The following is a 19741-nucleotide window of genomic DNA, read 5'->3' as shown; positions in this document are numbered from 1 at the left end:
GTTACTGCTAACCTAACTAATAAATTGATCATGCTTAGAGCCTTGTCTCTCAGTTTACTTTAATTTGCAAAGATTACAGTTGGTGACCAAGAGGGGATGGGAAGAAGGGAAACCAGTCCTTGAAATAACCCCCCAGGGAAAAACCCCAGAGCACTCATTGGTGGAATCTGACTTCTGGGGTTTTTCCATGAGGGACTACAATCAGGGTCCTGACTCTCCCAGCCCTAGTTCTTCTGAGCTAAAGGTAAGCCCTACTCTACTCTGTGGAGGAAGCTCTATTACAGGTGTATGTTTGCTTTCTTAGTTTCAGATGTTTCTGGAGACATCTAGTAACCAAATTGGGAATAACAACATGCTTACTATAAAGTTTTTTGGCATTCTGGGGTTTTTTGGAGCTAAATTACTGGTATCTAGTGTTTGTAACAGTCTCTTCTTTTCAGTCACTATTAAAAGAGAGGGAGGTGTTCTCCAGATTTTACTCCAATAATGTCCTCTGTTAGCTCATAAACTGGGTCCCTGAACAGAAGGACTAAACCTATTGGCAGCTGAACCTATGCTAGGGGAGTATGGCACTGTGAACTCAGTTGTAGAAAGCAAAGATCAACAGGGGAACCCTTCGTCCTCCTATCAGGAATTCACTTGTACCAAAAGCAACAGCATTTCTGGGTAACTCAGGGGTTTTTCCTTAACTGGTAGCTCACTGACTGTTCTAACACTACCACTGGCCACCAGTTTGAATTCCATGAACCATCAAAGGGACTCCTACTGGGGATTCCTGAATCCTTATTAAGACCTATGAACCAAGCACCCAGGCCTGTGACTAGGCTATTCAGCTACACTACATGGCTCCTCAGGGAGGCACTCTGGAAAAATGAATAAAACCTTAGAAGGACATTCTCGGAGACCATATCTCTATTATCCAACCAAATATCTTCATTGGAAATTGGACCAGAAAATCGTTTTTAACTTCTCCAAACTGAAAAGGTACCTTACCTTACAAGGAGAGGTAAAATTCATAAAGGAAAAGCAGAGACTTCTGCTGAAGCTTCAAATGAACACCAGTGAAGAATCCTTGCATTCTTTGTCTTGATTAGGACTTGTGGGCGATGCCCCACAAAAGTCTATTGGTCTTATGCCTGTTTATTTCTGTTTCTGCACCTCTGTATCTGTATCTTTTTTTGTGTTTCTGTGTTAGGATAAAATAAACTAATTTTTTTTGTGACCATGAAAATTAAGCATTGGCATAAGTATAGAACACAATCAGCCTTAAACATAAATTGGCCATGAATTGAGTGTGTTTGTGGATGTTATTTATGCTTTTGTGGTACCTCAAAACTGTAGAGTTTATTTTAGGAGAAGAAAAGATTACATGTTTTTATTGTTTTAGGAGGGGAGTTTTTTTCTTTCGCTCTAGTTTTAAAGGTGTCAGACCACTGGAAGTCAGCTTCAGTAAGATTTCAAAGACAGTTTACAATTTAAACTTTTTTCTAGACCCCAAAAGGAGAAAGTCTTATTCCAATCAAGGATCAACTTGAGGGTGAGTGAAACTTAATCCTTGCTTTTAAATAGCTCAAATGAAGTTGATTTTAAATATTAGAAATTGTAAATCCATATTTAAACTTCTTTTTTTAAAGAATTGCTCAGAGTGTCATGAGAAAGGAATTGAGGTATTAAAAGAGAGAGCTCAGTGTGTTTTTGAAGGAAAAGATAGTCTAAGCCTAAGGCCCAGGCTAGATATTTCTACTGCCTGAAAGAAGGTCATGTTGTTAAGAATTGCAAAAGAGGTTGGTATATTTGTGGAATAGGCATTGCCCAAAGTAGAAGGATTTGAAGAGTAAATATAGCCCTTAAGATAAAAGTAGCCCTGGGCAATATTAGATATAGGTTGTTGCTGTTGAGCTTAATTTTCATATTGCCACCCGATATTTGACATCAGGGCAATGTATTTAAAAGCTGCAAAAATAAGTTTTTGTCCTTAAAGTATACTTTGATCAAGATTTCTCTATATTGGCCTTGAATGCAATCAATTTAGAATGTCAAAAATTAATATTGAAAAATACATGCTACCATTATAAAACCATTGTATAAGAAATGCTGTTAAGAATTGAGAAATGCAACTCTCTTGATTTGGAAATTAAAGAATGTTCTCTGGGTATTTTAAAGAGAGGAGGGAATATTGAATCTGCAGAGAGAACTCCTATCTAGATTCAGAAAAGCAAAAAATGGAATCAGAGAGATTCCAAAGTAAAGAGTAAGTAAAAGAGAGACAGAGAGAGAGAGACAGAGACAGACAAAGTAAAATTTAACTTGGAAAAATGCTTTGTGTTACTTCTGTGACTGATATAACAGATCTCAATTGTTATTTGAATAGAGCAGGCATTTGTAAGCTGTTAACTAGGGCCAGGATAACTTAGACCCCCTCTTCTATACCTCAACAGAAGGGATAAACCAGTGCAGGCTCCCTGACTTGTGTTCTGTGTTTCAGAACTATTAGACCTCTGGGAGCAACCACCTCTGCCACCTTCTTCTGACTGTACCCAACTTAAGAAAAAAAATTGTGAGGTGATATTATGAATATATTAAAAATTGAGATTTATAACTAAAATGTAATATCTTTACAGTAAATTTCATGTTATGGCGTAGAAGTTTTTATAACTGCTGAAAACATCTTAATGGATTTTTGGAGGTTTGTAGCTATGATTAAGATTAAGAGACACAAACCTCTATCCCCTTATTGGAGGTGATAGATATTATTCTAGTATTATTCTAGTTAAGGAGGTTATTTTACCTACTAGAGAATAAACAAAATTGAAGCTTAGTCTGAAATAATTGTTTGACTAAATTAGTAGCTAAGTCACCTGAGTTGTATGTAACATACTATGCAACTCAAAAAGTAAAAGTTTAAGCAATTGGAATTTGAAAGTTAAAGGGGTTTGGAGTTTTGAAAGAGAGGTTTGAATGAGGCTTTTGATCTCTTGAAATAAGAAGGTTGTGAAAAACCTTATGTGTTTATTCTTTATAATATGGAAATTGTGGTAATAAAATTGCAGCATGAAATTTGTAGACTCTAAAGCAGGGGGATGGGAATGTGCAGCTGCCACGTGGAGCCTCTTCTTATCTCTCACGCGGGGTTAAAACCGAAAAGCCTGGGGGACGAGTGAAAGAGTGGGGACTAGGTTATAAACACAAAAGAAATTGATCTGACTCTTTGGGTGACTTAAAAGGAAATAGAGAAAAAAGTTACAGAGAGCCAGGAGTACCACTACATGTCTTTGAAAATGGACTAATTGATAACAATGGGCTCTCAATTCTGAAGTGCTGCCAAAAATTTTTGAGGTTTTAAATAGTGGTTATAAAATCCAGATTTGATTTTCAGGTCTAAATCTACCCTGAAACTAAATCATAATGTGGTCTAAATGTGTTCTCCTATTAGGGTAATTGTGGTAGGTTAAATACAATTTGTAATTGTTATTTGGCATCAAGAAATTTATTGGTTGATGTGAGCTTAGACACATTATTTCTCCTATATTTATCTCAGTTTACTAATCTGTAAAGTAGATAAATATAGTACCTACCCCTAGGGTTGTTAAGAAGACCAAATAATATGGTGATTGTGAAGTGCTTAACATAATGCCTAACATTAATTTGTTAATTCGTTGTATTAGAAATAGTTAGAAAAAAGTTATGTTTTAATCTGTATTCTCTTGAGTTATAGATTCAACTGCTAAAAGGATTATGTAAAAATGTTTGAAAACTAGTTATTTAGAAATATAATAGATAATGGTAATAATTTTCTGTAAATTTGATATCTTAAGATATCCTCATGGGGGTACTTGAGAGTCTACTGGCCAAGACAAAATGAGGAAAAATATGAACACAATAACAAAACACTTTTCTCAGAAATAAAGTTAGATCTAAACAACTGGAAAAATATTAATTACTCATGGGTGAGCCAATATAATAAAAATGACAATTCTACCAAAAATTAATTTATTTGTTCATGCCAATACCATACCAATCAAACTACCAAAAATTATTTTACAGAGCCAGAAAACATAATAACAAAATTTATCTGGAAGAATAAAAGGTCAAGAATATCAAGGTAATCAATAAAAAAAAATGTGAAGGTAATCCAGCAGTAGCAGATCTCAAACTGTATTACAAAGTGGCACTCATCAAAACAATCTGGTACTGGCAATGGGGTATAGAAATCTATCTGGCCATACAAGAAAGTAAGGGGAAAAGGTATAAGGGTCAGGGAGTGGGTGATAGAAGGGAGGGCCAACTGGGGAAAGGGGCAATCAGAATATATGTCATCATGGGGTGGGGGGGGGAGGGTAGAGATGGGGAGAAAATTTGTAACTCAAAATCTTATGGAAATGAATGTTGAAAACTAAAAATAAATTAATAAAAAAAATCTGGTACTGTATAACTAAGAGTGGTAGATCAGCGGAACAGATAAGATACAAATATACAATAGTAAATGACCATAGTAATCTAGTATTTGACAAACAAAGATCTAAGCTTTGGGGTTAACAACTCACCATTTGACAAAAATGGCTGGGAAAACTGGGAAGCTGTTTGGCAGAAATTAGGTATAGACCAACATTTTATCCTGTATACCAAGATAAGGTCAAATGGGTACATGATTTATGCATAAAGGATGATATCATAAGCAAATTAGAGGAGCGTAGAATATCTTACCTGTCAGATCTATGGATAAGGGAAGAATATACGACCAAACAAGAGACAGAAAGCATTATAGGGGAAGTAAAATGGATAATTTTGATTGCATTAAGTTAAAAAGCTTTTGCACAAACAAAAACCAATGCAGCCAAGATCAGAAGGAAAGCAGAAAACTGGGGAAAAATTTTTACAGCAAGTTTCTCTGATAAAGGCCTCATTTCTCAAGTATATAAAGAACTGAGTCAAATCTATAAGAATATGAGTCATTTACCAGTTAATAAATGGTCAAAGGATAGGAACAGGCAGTTTTCAGAAGAAGAAACCGAAGCTATCTATAGTCATATAAAAATGCTCTACATCACTATTGATTAGAGAAATTCAAATCAAAACAACTCTGAGGTAACCATCTCACACTGGCTAATATGACAGAAAAGGAAAATGACAAATGTTGGAAGGGATGTGGGAAAATTGGGACACAATGGTTGGCGTAATTGTGAATTGATCCACCCATTCTGGAGAGCAATTTGGAGCTATGCCTCAAGGGCTATAAAACTGTGCATAGCCTTTGATCCAGCAATACCACTACTAGGTCTGTACCCCAAAGAGATTTAAAAAATAAAAGGAAAAGGACCCATATGTACTAAAATATAGCAACTCTTTTTGTGATGGCAAAGAATTGGAAATTGAGGGGATGCCCATCAATTGGGGAATGGCTGAACAAATTGTGGTATGTGATTATAATGGAATACTGTTATACTCTAAGAAATGATGAACGGGATGTTCTCAGAAAAACCTGGAAAAACTTCATGGGCTGATGCAAAATGAAATGTACTGTGTACAGAGTTTCAGCAATATTGTGCAATGATCAACTGTGAATGACTTAGCTATTCTCAGCAATACAATGTTCCAAGACAACTCTGAAGGACTTATGATGAAAAATGCTATCCATCCCCAGAGAAAGAACTGATGGTGTGTGAATACAGATTGAAGCGTACTTTATTCTTCTTGAGGGTTTTTTTCCTTGCCTATGTTTTCTTTCGCAACATGACTATTATGGATATGTTTTGCATGACTACACATGTATAGCCTATGTCAAATTGCTTGCCTTCTCAATGGGGGCGGGAGTTAGGAAGAGAATTTGGAACTCAAAGTTTTAAAAAGGAATGTTAAAATTTGTTTTTATATATAACTGGAGAAAAATAAAATAGTAAATAAAAAAAATTTTAAACCTTTAAAAAAAACCTAGGAAGACTTATATGAACTGATGCAAAGTAAAGTGAGCGGAACCAGGAAAACATTGTAAAGTAACAGCAATATTGTGTAATGATCAACTGTGAGTGACTTAGCTATTCTCAGCAATACAATGACCCAAGACAGTTTCAAAGGACTTAGGATGAAAAGTGCTATCCACCTGCAGAGGAAGAACTGATGGAGTTTGAATACAGATCAAAGCATGGTTTTTTTTCTTTATTTTTCCTGGGGCTTTTTGGGGGGCAGGGATGTTTTTATCTGTATTTTCCTTTGCATCATGGCTAACATGGAAATATGTTTTGCATGACTACACATGTATAATCTATATCCAATTGCCTTCTCAAGGAGGGGGAATGGAAAGGAGGGAGGGAAAGAATTTGAAACCCAAAGTTTTTAAAAAATCAATGTTAAAAGTTGTTTTTACATGTAATTTGAAAATAAAATAATAATATAAAATAATTTTTTTAAAGTTGTCTTCATCTGTGAAATGCAGAGTTCTAGAATCTTACAAGCTTTGCTAACAGTTTAAAGTAATTAAGTTTGAGAAATAGTGCTGGAGTCTTACAACATCCTGGCAAGTTGGCAAAATTTCAATTACTAGCCCCACATCTAAGCTAGAGTATGCTCATTTAATTTTAGTTGGGAATAATAACAATATATTTTAAAGTTCCACATGCCGGTAAAATCATAGATCTATATAGAAATTACACTTCATATCTCTGCCTATTATACCACACTGCCCTAAAAGTCATGAAATCTTAACTTCTTAGTATACCAGATAACTATTCTAAGATTAAAAACTACAGGGTAAGCCTTGCTAATATGTGGAAGAAGAAGCTGTTCAGACTGAGTTAAGATAATGAGATAATAGGTTCCTAAACTTGCCATCCACTTGCTAGTAAATATACTCATGTATATTACCATAAGGCATCCTTCAAATATCCCAGAATAATATGGGAATACTTAGACAATGATAAAAAAAAACTTATAAGACAAACAAATTAGGCTAAAAATCAGAAAAAAACATTTTTCTGTTTTGTTTTAAAGAAAAATATTTCATGCAATCAGTTATCTTAGAGGAGAGTAACTGAACATATTTTAGTCTTTTGTTGTCGGTTACAATTGAAGTTAAATAACCACCTTTTAGTCAAATCCATCCACTTCTCAGGGTTGTTTGTGGGGAACAGTTGCTTATATAGTGCTTACTACAGGCCTTGCCCATTCCATATATCAAGCATTATATAACTGTTGGCTATTGTGATTACTTCATTGTCAGTGTTCCATTCTGGATAATTATATACTAGGGTTTAAATGTGACTACTATATAATACCTTAAGTATTTTCTTATATCATGCAAATTGGGAGTCACTGTATTAAATCTCTTTACATTCCCTGGGCACTATGCCTCAGCATAGTCATAATCCCTGTTAAAATTCCCAAGGAGTGCAGTTTGAAGAAGTGGGATCAAACCCTGTCAGAGTAAGACCAGACTTCTTAGAGCCTTTTCCCACCCAAAGAAAATCATAAAATCCTACCAGCCCTCTGCCTAGAATAATAGAGTAGGAAACTTTAACAACAATGGTTTATAATATTTAGCCCAGCATACTTTGAGCTGACCTAACAATAACAGTTATAAATTTAAATCAGTAGAGCCTTAGATGTATTTCCCAGTAATTTTAATGTGAAATTCATTTGTCTTATTTGATTTCATTTACAATGAGATATATATTCCTATTAGGATAACTGATAAATTGATCATGCTTGGAACCTTGTCTCTTTGTTTACCTTAATTTTCAAACATAAATACACTGTTGGTGGAGCTGTGAATTGGTTCAACTATTCTGGAGAGCAACTTGGAATTATAAAAAGAAAGAAATTACAATATCTATATACCTTTTGATCTAAAGATTCCATTACTATGCTTTCCTGCCACCCTGCCCCCGGTAGAAACACCATATATACACCAAAATTTTTGTAATAGCATTTCTCATATCCATAAAGAAGTGGAAACAAAACAGATGTCCACAGACTGCGAAATAGTTAAATGTTACATGTTATATATAATAAATATATTATAAAATTATAAAATAGATATATAAAAGTAAATGTAAATGAATTAATATTTTACATGTTCATTTTTCTCCCCTCAAAATAACCACCAACCACTTTTCTTCAGAACATCCCTCCGATGTTCTATACTCAAATTCCTCTCACACCTCTTGGATTTGAATGAGTACCAATAAATTCAGTGCTGGGAAATCCTGGCTTACTCTCTCCATCAATCCTTGTGTTTCCTTTCTATTTGGGATTTCTTTCCCCTTCTGTCTCTCTGTAACTCTTCGCTGATTTTGATCCAACCATAAAAATAGTTAGCATCTGAAAAGGGACTCATTACCTGCTTTCCTTATCCTCCCATTCCTGTTTTCCTCACTCCTCCCATGAGCTTCCAGATTGAGATGTGGCTTTGGAGCAATAATCTAAAACTTGAGAGTTCCAAGGAACTCTTTTATTCTTTAATGAGAATATAGAGGCCACCCCATAGGAACTTCCCTCATGTCCCCTTCTCTTCATCTCCTACCAGCTATACTCTTTTGGACTTCATCATATCCCCAGGAACCTCATCACCCTGCACTATCACGTCAGCCCTGGAACTCACACCTCGTTGGTGCCCACTACTCCTAGAACTCCAGCCTTTCTGGGCTCTACCCTCTCTCTGATTGGAGAGGCTGGAGAGTAGAGAACTCTTCCCAGATCATTTGTTTAAGGAGGGCATCCATGCTATCCATCTCTTTGTTTCCCACCTGGCTGCACTGGCCTTCCCCTACTCTTCTCCACCTCTCTTTTCAGCCTCCCAATTAGATTGCAAGTCCCTTGAGGGCAGGAATTATTTATTTCCTTTTTTCATATCCCTAGTGCCTGGTATGTGGTTGGTGCTTAATAAATGTTTATTGACTGACTGATAGTGCTCACCTCTATAAGGTTCTCTTCTGTTTCTCTTGTCTCAGAACAACAGATATCTGAATTTCTATTCTAAAACCAATTACTCTACCTCTGTGTAGGCTCTTGGTCCTATCTCCTGCCTTCTCTGTGATTTTGCTTCAGCAATCATCCTCTCTAATGCAAGTTAAATCTCTTTTCTTTTCCATTCACTCGTTTACATCAATCAAAAAATATTCTCAGGTGTCCCCAAACCCTCCACCAAAACAAAACAAAACCAAAAAACCCTTTCACTTGACTCTTCTATCTCATCATGCAAACATTATAGCCCTCTTCACCTCATCACAGGAAACATTTCTTGAAAAGGTAGTCTACAACTGATGTTGTAATATTAATTAAAGTGGGACTTTTTTACTGTTTTCTCTTTTAGCACTTATTTAATCAAATGCCCTTGGTGAGTCTGGACTTTGTTTCTTTGATTAAATTGGGAGTCTTTGATGACCTCCTTGCCTCAAGGGAAAGCCTGGTTTGCATGGGTTTGAGTGACATATTTGTGATACCAGAGGCTTTTAGGCCACATGGGTTTGAGTCCCAGGTTTGTGATGCTTTTGGGTCACGTGGGTTTGAGTCGTACGTTGTAACGCCCTTTGACCCTGAACAAGATATATAGACCTAGAGGTTGGCGTTCTCCCTTGGGGCTCTCAGTCACTGGAAGAGTGGGATGGTACTCTGGGCATCCATTTTAAGAGCCCCCGGCTTGTAAACCCAGATATTGATGCTATCCTGGTAATTATGAATTGTGATTTGGTCTGTTTTTATTGTGTATGTTTGTATTTACTCTGAAGTTCAGGTTGCTGGCTTTTCCTCCTGAACTAAGTGAGTTATATTTGTATGTTGGGTTAAAGTAAGATTGTTAACCCCTTAAGGTTACTTTCCTTAGTAAAGCAGATCAAAAGAACCTGTGTTAGCGGCCTTCTGTGTGCTGATTGTTGTTGGTTTTACACAGCCACAGTAGATGCTAGCCAAATTATTGCTACAGATGTCTATATTTCCTTACCACTCACTCTCCTCAGGCTGTTGCAATCTGGCCTCAATTCCCACTTTGCTATAGGAAGGACAGTCAGAGTTTGCCAGTGACCTCCGAATCACTAATTCCAGTGGCTGTATTCAGTTTTCTGCTTTGACCTCTCTACAATTGATATGGTTGACCATTCCTTTCTTCTAAATTACTCTCCTCCTTTGGCTTCAAATGCACTGCTTCTTTAAGCATTCCTTCCCTGACTTTTCTTTCTTATGCCTGAAAATAGATGTCCCCTCTAAGCTCTGTTTTTGGCCCTCTCCCTTTCTCTCTTTTTACATTTTTTGGGTGAGGTTTTATTTTTTATTTTTTGCTTGTATAGCTTCAACTATTACGTCTATGTATATATCATTTTATTTATCAATTCTTGTATTGTTTTTTTTTCCCTGCTAAAGAGAATGACCTCTCCTCTGGAAACAATGGGACATAAATGATGGGAATAAAAGGGAGTTGATAGCCAGGACGAGTAAGGATATGGTAAGAGAGCACCTTTCTGCACTTGATGAATTCATGTTCCCTGACCCTGATGAACCACATCCTTAGATCCTGAGAGAATTGGCAGATGTGAATGCTGTCAATGATATGTGAAAGATCACAGGAAATGGGAGAGGTACCACAATACTAGAGAAGGTCAAAAGTCTCAATTTTCAAGAAAGGGATGAAAACTGAGGCTTACAAATGATAAGCCAGTGAACTGAATTTATTTCTTGGGGAAATCCTAGAACAGATTTTAAAGAGATGATTGGAAAGCATCTAGAAAGAGAAACAGTGATTACAAGGAACCAGCACCATTTTATCATGAACAGGCTGTGCCAGATTAACTTCATTCCTTTTTTGACAGTATTACTAGTTTAGCAGGTGAGGGTAATGCTGTGGATATATTATACCTATACTTTAGCAAAGCTTTTGATAACATGACTCTTACTATTCATGAAGGAAAATAGGGTGATATGGATTAGACAGTAATGCATTCAGATGGATTCAGAGCTAATTGGATGACTGGGCTTGAAGAGTAATTGTAAATGGTTCCATAGGAGAGTGGCAGAAGGTTTCCAGTCGAGTATTCAGGGATCTGTCTTTGGCTTTCTGTTATTTAACATTTTTATCCTTGATTTGATGGTATGCTTATATATGCTTATAAATGGTATGCTTATCAAATTTGCCAGTGACACAAAGGTGGAAGGGATAGCTAACACACTGAATGATAGGTCAGACTGAATCTAATTAGATAAAATTCATGTAATCTTGTACTTGGGTACAAAAAAGTCAGTCTCATAGGTATAAGATGTTGGAGGCAAGGTTAGATAGCAACTGTTATGAAAAAAGATGTGGGGGTGGGGCAGCTAGGTGGCACAGTGAGTAGAGCACCGGCCCTGGAGTCAGGAGGACCTGAGTTAAAATCCGGCCTCAGACACTTGACACACTTACTACCCATGTGACCTTGGGCAGGTCACTTAACCCCAATTACCCTGCCTTCTCTCCTCCAAAAAAAGAAAAGAAAAGAAAAGAAAAGAAAAGAAAAGAAAAGAAAAGAAAAGAAAAGAAAAGAAAAGAAAAGAAAAGATGTGGGGGTGGTAGTGAGCTACAAGCTCACTATGAGGTCACAGTAGGACAGCAGGCAAAAAAAGCTAATTGGGTTGCGGTAAGAGGGGCCCAGCTCCTAGGTAGAGGAAGTGATTGTCTCAATGTACCCTGCCCTCCTCAGACTTCTGGGCAAAATTGTTTAAGAAATAAATTGATAAACTAGGTGTCCAGAGGAGGGCAATAAGAACGGTGAAGGGTTTTGAGTTCATTTCATGTTAGCATTGGTGGAAGGAACTGGGGACATTTAGCCTAGAGAAGAGAGACTCAATGGAGACATAATAGACTGTCTTCAAGTATTTGAGAGTCTGACATGTAGATATTGACGTCAGAGGGCTAAACCAGTTGCAAAAAGGCATATTTAGGCTTGATGTCAGGAAAAACTTCCTAGCAATTAAAGGTGTTTAGAGGTAGAATGGGCTACTTCCAGAGGTGATGGGTTCGCTTTTGTCCCCCAACCCTCCCACTCCAAGAAGTCTTCAAGCAGAGGCTGGACATCCACATGTCAGGTATCGATCTAGTGGTGATTCCCTTCACATATGTGTAAGATTAAATGGCTGCTGAGTTTCCTTCCAAATTTTCCAAATCTAACTTATGATTGTGTAAATTCACAAATCTCTGTCTCCAGCCCTGACCTCTCTCCTGAGCTTTATAGCTATACTTCCAACTCCTTATGGAACATCTCTGTATAGATGACCCTTCCAGTACTTCAAACTCAACCAGGCTTTTTATATTTGCCCTTAAACCTGCCCTTCCTTCTATCTTCTCTGTTTCTGTCAGGGGTACTGCCATTCACCTAGTATTCTAATATTTAAGACTTTGTTATCTTTGACTCTCCTCTCTTCCTCAATTTTCATATCCAATTAGTTACCATTTATAATATGAATCAATTCATCCTTTGAAATGTATCTCACAGCTATTTACTCTTTTCCTAATGCTACTTCCCTAGTAGCAAGTCAAGACATCACTCCATGATGTCATTGGTCCTCTTTGAAAACAAAGGATGAACCACTCTAGTACAGGCCTTCATTACCATTTGTCTGGACTGTCACAATAGCTTTCTAACAGGTCTTTTCCTCTCTGATTCCATCCTTCACTGTGGCTAGATGCTTTGCTTATGTATAGATCTGGTCACAAAACTCTTCAGTTCAAAACTCTTCTTACCTTTTAAGTTAGGTTCAGAAGATCATAGATTTTGAGCTGAAAGAGATCTTGGAAGATATGTAGCCCCAGCCTCTTTCATTACAGCTGAGAAAACTTCGAATTCCTTAGCTTGGCATTGAAATCCCTCCATAGTCTGGGTGCCATCCAACTACATGCTTAATGCTGCAGCAAAGTGGACTCTTCACCACCCCTTTGTAGCCTCTCATGTTTTTTTCTCCTCTATGTCTTTGCTTACGACTATTTTATATGCCTGAAATGCCTCCTTGGAATGACATCTAGACCTGTGAGTTCCAGCCCATCTTTGAAAGTCCAAGTCAAATGCCACTGTCTCCAGAAAGCCCTCACTCATTCCCCTCCATAATACATCTTTCCCCACCCCCTCATCCCCACCCTGTATGCTCTGATCCTAATTATTTTTTGCAGCATGCTTCTTTGCATAAGTGGCATAGTCTCATACTAAACTGTCGGCTTTATGAGGGCAAGGACTATGACTTATTTTGAAATATCTCTACCTGTGCCCAGGCTAAGCACAATGTTCTGCACACCTAGGTGCTTAATAAATATTTATTTAATTCAGCTGAATTGAAGCTAGGCAGGCACATTTAAGTCTCCCAGTAGTGATCTTCCCTCTTCAGACTGAGTTTCACTAAATTATTCTGAAAAAGCATCTAAAATTTCTTGGAAAAGTAACTATGATAGGCAGCATTGAACTATATGGCCTGGCATGAGCTTTCACTGGGCGGGAGGGAGAAGAAGAGAGGATTCTAGTACAACTTCTGCCACAATCTTGCTGCCTGACCACCAACAAATCACTTCAATTCTCCAGGCCTCAGTTTCCTTATCTGTAAAATAAGAAAAGAATGCTCTACAGCATTGCTACAGTAAAATGAGATAATATATGGGAATGCACCTTGTGTAGTTAGTTAATAGCTATGTAAAATAGAAGGCTTTATATAAGATGGGACTATAAAGTAATTAGACGAGAAGACAGGAGCCACAGAATTAAATTCAATCTTATGTCACATGAGAAGATTTGGAACATGCCATTTTTAAAACGCCGTTTCAAAATTCTACCTAAGAGGTCTGGTAATATGGCCTGGGAAGTATACTATGTAACAGAAAAGAGATTGGTTGCATGATACCTAAGTACAACCCAAATTTAAATCTATATGCCAATTTTCTAAAAAGTTCCATGCTGTTTTTGTTGTCAAAAGGAGAAAGTGTTGGTGGAAGTACAGATACAACCACGTCTTCTACACCATCTCCCCCTCTCCCTAGGAAAAAGCTTCGAAAGAGTTGATAATGAAATTCCAAAAACCCAAGATCACATTAGGAAATTAATGATGAAGTACCTGGTGAGCAGGTGGTCTCCCTAAGCCATTTACAAGTCTTCTCAGGTGCTTCAACTAAATCTACGGGCCTCATTCCTCCCTCTTTGCCCTTCATCATCTCTCCCCTGATTTACTCCTTTCAAATCATAGAAATTTGCCAGAATGCCCAAGACTAATGGACAACCAGCTCTGTTTGATGCCAGGCAATCTGTTGCCACCTTTGTTTCCCTCCACTCTCAGGAAGTGCCAGAGGCTTTTCCAGAGAAGCTGGCACCAGAGGGAAGTAGAGAAGGCCAAGACCAGGACAGAAGGGGGTGACGAACAGAGGAAAGTGGGCAGGTGGGCAGACAGGCCTGTTGAGATCTACCCAGATGTCCAGAGGGAGGAAGCCAAAGCATTGTCTTGGCCCTTTCCCCACTCCTGCAGAGATACAGCCCACCCCACAAGGGCCTTGTTTTCCTGTTTGCTCATTCTAATTTCTTCCTGCCCGTAAGACAGGGGTTCCGTGTTTCATCTCCTCAGCTTTGTAACCTTGTTTCAATGACTCTCAGACGTCGTTTTTTGATATCCCAATGTGTCTCCTATGATCTCAAGCAGAACTAGTCTTCGAAGGCCTTTGCTCACTCTTGCCTTGGAATTCCTTTACTAAGCCATATAGAGTTGAAGTATAAAATGGATTTAATACGATGCCATTAGTACAACTTAACTCAGCAACTTGTTTGCTATTTTAAAACAAAATAATTCACCAAAATAAAACTATTCTATCTCTTAGATGGAATTGGGGGTGGGGGTGGGGAAGATAATGAAATAGCCCCTGGAGACAGGGTGATATAATGGGAAAAGCCCAGACCAAGAAACCTGAGTGCTAGTCCTGCCTCTTTCATTAACTTGCAATGTAACTATAAACAATGGCAATTTTTCTGGGCTTCGCTTTCTTTATCTGGAAAATGAGGGGTTTATACCGATGATCTCAGGTGCCCTGGAGCTCTTACATTCTGCAGTTTATGAGCCTTCTCTGAAATGTGACATAATCACTGGCACAAGAAAAGGCAGCTACTCACCCAACCTCTCCCCAAAAACCTCCAAACACCTTTAAATAATGCCATAAAATAATTCCTAGGGCAGCAGAACCCGCAAAACAACAAGGTGAAATAATTTTCCTGACAACAACTTGGAAGGTCAGCAGGAAAGGTATGTTGCTCAGGGGTGAGAGTAGAACACGGTTCAGTGCAGGTTGTACCAGCACAGACCGTGCCCCAGCAAACCAGAAGCAGGCCTTTGGAGTGGCTGAATTGGCAATGGCAGCAGCTGCTTCCTGAGCTCTCAGCCCACAGACAGTAAGGGGGTTGAACAACTGGTCAGAAGGAGATTCCAGGGGTCTCTTTGCTAACGCTGAGGCAGGACTCTGTGCCTTTGCTCATACTCAGATCTGAGCTGCAGTCCTGAGTGGCAGTCCCAGAGCAAGGAGGAGCACTAGCACACCGAAGCATGGTGGCTGAAGTAGAGCAGGGGCCCTTATCAACGTTCTAGAGCAGAAAAGACGGATTGTCGTTGCTCACAAACCAGAGCACTGGCCAGGAGAGCAGTTAACGCCTCTCCTTAGATCATACCACCTTGGAAGAGTTGAAAACTTACAGGTCCCTAGAATCATCTCTGAAAACAGCTGCACAAAACCCCTGAAGCTTGAGGCAGTGCACCTTCCACTCTGGAAACACAGCCCCACTTTAACAAAGAGTTAAAAGTCAATAAATAGACTGAAAAAATGATCAAACAAAAAAAATCTGACCATAGAAAGTTGGTGACAAGTATGGTGAAAGTATGGTGACAAGGAAGATCAAAACACATACTCAGAAGATAACAAAGTCAAAGCTCATACATCCAAAGCCTCCAAGAAAAATATGAATTGGTCTCAGGCTATGGAAGGGCTCAAAAATGATTTTAAAAATCAAGTAAGAGAGGTAGAGGAAAAATTGAGAAGAGAAATGAGATTGATGCAAGAAAATCATGGAAAAAAGAGTCAACAGCTTGGTGAAGGAGATACAAAAAATATTTAAGAAAATAATACCTTAAAAAATAAAGTAGGCCAAATGGTAAAAGAGGTATTAAAAAACCAATGAAGAAAAGAATTCATTGAAAGGCAGAATTGGCCAAGTGGAAAAAGAGGCACAAAAATTCACAATGGAAAAGGAAGTACAGAAGGTTACTGAAAAAAAAAAATGATTCCTTAAAAATTAGAATTGAGCAAATGAAAGCTAATAACTTTATGAGAAATCAAGAAACAATAAAATAAAACCAAAAGAATGAAAAAATAGAAGACAGTATGAAATATCTCATTGGAAAAACAATTGACCTAGAAAATAGGTCCAGGAGAAATAATTTGAAAATTACTGGACTACCTGAAAGCCATGATCAAAAAAAGAGCCTAGATATCATATTTTAAGAAATTATCAAGGAAAACTGTTCTGATATTCTAGAACCAGAGGGTAAATTGAAGAAAATTGAAAGAAATTGAAAGCATCTGTTGATCACTTCCTGAAAGAGATCCCAAAATGAAAACTCCCAGGAATATTATGGTCAAATTCTAGAGGTCCCAAGTCAAGGAAAAAATATAGCAAGCAGCTAGAAAGAAACAAGTCAAGTTTCATGGAGCCACAGTCAGGATAACACAAGATTTAGCAGCTTTTACATTAAAGAATTGGAAGACTTGGAATATGATATTCTGAAGGTCAAAGGAGCTAGGATTACAACTGAGAATCACCTACTCAGCAAAACTAAGTATAATCCTTCAGGGGGAATAAATAGACGTTTAACAAAATAGAGGGGAGCCAAGATGGCGGCTGGAAAGCAGGGACTAGCGTAAGCTCCCCACCACGTCCCTCCAAAAACCTATAAAAAGTGGCTCTGAATAAATTCTAGAACTGCAGAACCCACGAGATAGCAGAGGGAAGCAGAGATCCAGCCCAGGACAGCCTGGATGGTCGCTGAATGACGTCTATTGTGCACGAAGTGGAGGGGAGCAGAGCTCAGCATGGGAGGCAGCAGGACCAGCCAGACCATAAGCCAGGCAGAACAGGCCCTAGCACCCTGAATCAGTGAGCTGTGGCAGTTACCAGACTTCTCAACCCACAAACACCAAAGACAACAGAGAAGGTTAGTGGGAAAATCTGCCGGGGACAGAATTCATGGTTTGGCCACCACCCCAGGGGCAGTGGAGGAGGTGCAGCTACAGAACTACAGCACTACAGCTGCAGTTACTTCCGGCCCCAGTGCCACGTGGTGGGAGGAATTAAGTGGCGGATCAGAGCAGGAGTGCAGAGCCTGCTGAAGATTTGTATCAGGTCCGGGTTGGTGGTACTTGAGGAAGGAGGAGTGCTGGGGTGGCAGAGCTGGCTATATAGAAATAGCTCTGAAATCAACAGTGCATCCCCTCAAGTTTGGAACACAGTACTCTTTGCTCTACAAGCAGTCATACTCCGACGAAAAACTCAAGGGTCAAGTAAGTTGGCTGGGAACATGGCCAGGCAGCGAAAATGCACCCAGATTCAGTCTCAGACTTTGGAATCTTTCTTTGGTGACAAAGAAGACCAAAACATATGTCCTGAAGAACTCAACAAAGTCCAAGAGCCTACACCAAAAGCCACCAAGAAAAACATGAACTGGCCTCAGGCCATGGAAGGGCTCAAAAAGGAGTTGGAAAAGCAAGTTAGAGAAGTAGAGGAAAAATTGGGATGAGAAATGAGAATGATGCAAGAAAACCATGAAAAATAAGTCAGTGACTTGCTAAAGGAGACCCCAAAAAATACTGAAAAAAATATTGAAGAAAACAACACTAAAAAATAGACTAACTCAAATGGCAAAAAAGCTCCAAAAAGCCAAGGAGGAGAAGAATGCCTTGAAAGGCAGAATTAGCCAAATGGAAAAGGAGGTCCAAAAGACCACTGAAGAAAATACTACCTTAAAAATGAGATTGGAGCAAGTGGAAGCTAGTGACTTGATGAGAAATCAAGATATTATAAAACAGAACCAAAGGAATGAAAAAATGGAAGACAATGTCAAATATCTCATTGGAAAAACCACTGACCTGGAAAATAGATCCAGGAGAGATAATTTTAAAATTATTGGACTACCTGAAAGCCATGATCAAAAAAAGAGCCTAGATATCATCTTTCAAGAAATTATCAAGGAGAATTGCCCTGTTATTCTAGAGCCAGAGGGTAAAATAGAAATTGAAAGAATCCACTGATCACCTCCTCAAATAGATCCCAAAAAGAAAACTCCTAGGAACATTGTCACCAAATTCCAGAGCTCCCAAGTCAAGGAAAAAATACTGCAAGTGGCCAGAAAGAAACAATTTGAATATTGTGGAAAAACAATCAGGATAACACAGGATCTGGCAGCTTCTACATTAAGGGACCGAAGGGCTTGGAATATGATATTCCGGAGGTCAGTGGAGCTAGGATTAAAACCAAGAATCACCTACCCAGCAAAACTGAGTATCATGCTCCAAGGCAAAATATGGATTTTCAATAAAATAGAGGGCTTTCAAGCTTTCTCAGTGAAAAGACCAGAGCTGAATAGAAAATTTGGCTTTCAAACACAACAATCAAGGGAAGCATGAAAAGGTAAACAAGAAAGAGAAATCATAAGGGACTTACTAAAGTTGAACTGTTTTGTTTACATTCCTATATGGAAAGATGATGTGTATGATTCATGAGACCTCAATATCATAGTAGCTGAAAGGAATATGCATATATGTATATGTGTGTATACATATATATACAGATGTGTGTATCTATGTATGTATATATGTAGGTATATATATGTATACGTATGTATATGTATGTATATATATACACACACACACAAAAGGCACAGGGTGAGTCGAATATGAAGGGATGATATCTAAAAAAATAAAATCAATTTAAGGGATAAGAGAGGAATATATTGAGAGAGAGAGGAAGGGAGAGATAAAATGGGGTAAATTATCTTGCATAAAAGTGGCAAGAAAAAGTGGTTCTGTAGGAAGGGAAGAGGGGGCAGGTGAGGGGGAATGAGTCAATCTTGTTCTCATGGATTTGACCTGAGGAGGGAATACCATACACACTCAACTGGGTATCTTACCCCACAGGAAAGAAGGAGGAAGAAGATAAAAAAGGGGGGATGATAGAAGGGAGGGCAGACGGGGGGAGGAGGTAATCAAAAACAAACACTTTCGGAAAGGGATAGGGTCAAGGGAGAAAATTCAGTAAAGGGGAATAGGTTAGGAAGGAGCAAAACATAGTTAATCTTTCACAACATGAGTATTGTGGAAGGGTTTTACATAGTGATACACATGTGGCCTATGTTGAATTGCTTGCCTTCTTAGGGAGGGTGGGTAGGGAGGGAAGAGGGGAGAGAATTTGGAACTCAAAGTTTTGAAAACAGACGTTCAAAGACAATAACAACAAAAAAAGTTTTTGCATGCAACTAGGAAATAAGATACACAGGCAATGGGGCATAGAAATTTATCTTGCCCTACAAGAGAAGAAGGGAAAGGGGGATGGGAGGGGAGTGGGGTGACAGATGGGAGGGCTGACTGGGGAACGGGGAAACCAGAATATACGCCATCTTGGAGTGGGGGGAGGGTAGAAACGGGGAAAAAATTTGTAATTCAAACTTTTGTGAAAATGCTGAAAACTAAATATATTAAATAAATTTAAAAAAAAAACAAAAT

The sequence above is a fragment of the Trichosurus vulpecula genome, chromosome 8, assembly GCF_011100635.1.
Source record: "Trichosurus vulpecula isolate mTriVul1 chromosome 8, mTriVul1.pri, whole genome shotgun sequence".
Classification (NCBI taxonomy): Eukaryota; Metazoa; Chordata; class Mammalia; order Diprotodontia; family Phalangeridae; genus Trichosurus; species Trichosurus vulpecula.
This window is presented reverse-complemented; position numbering follows the sequence as displayed.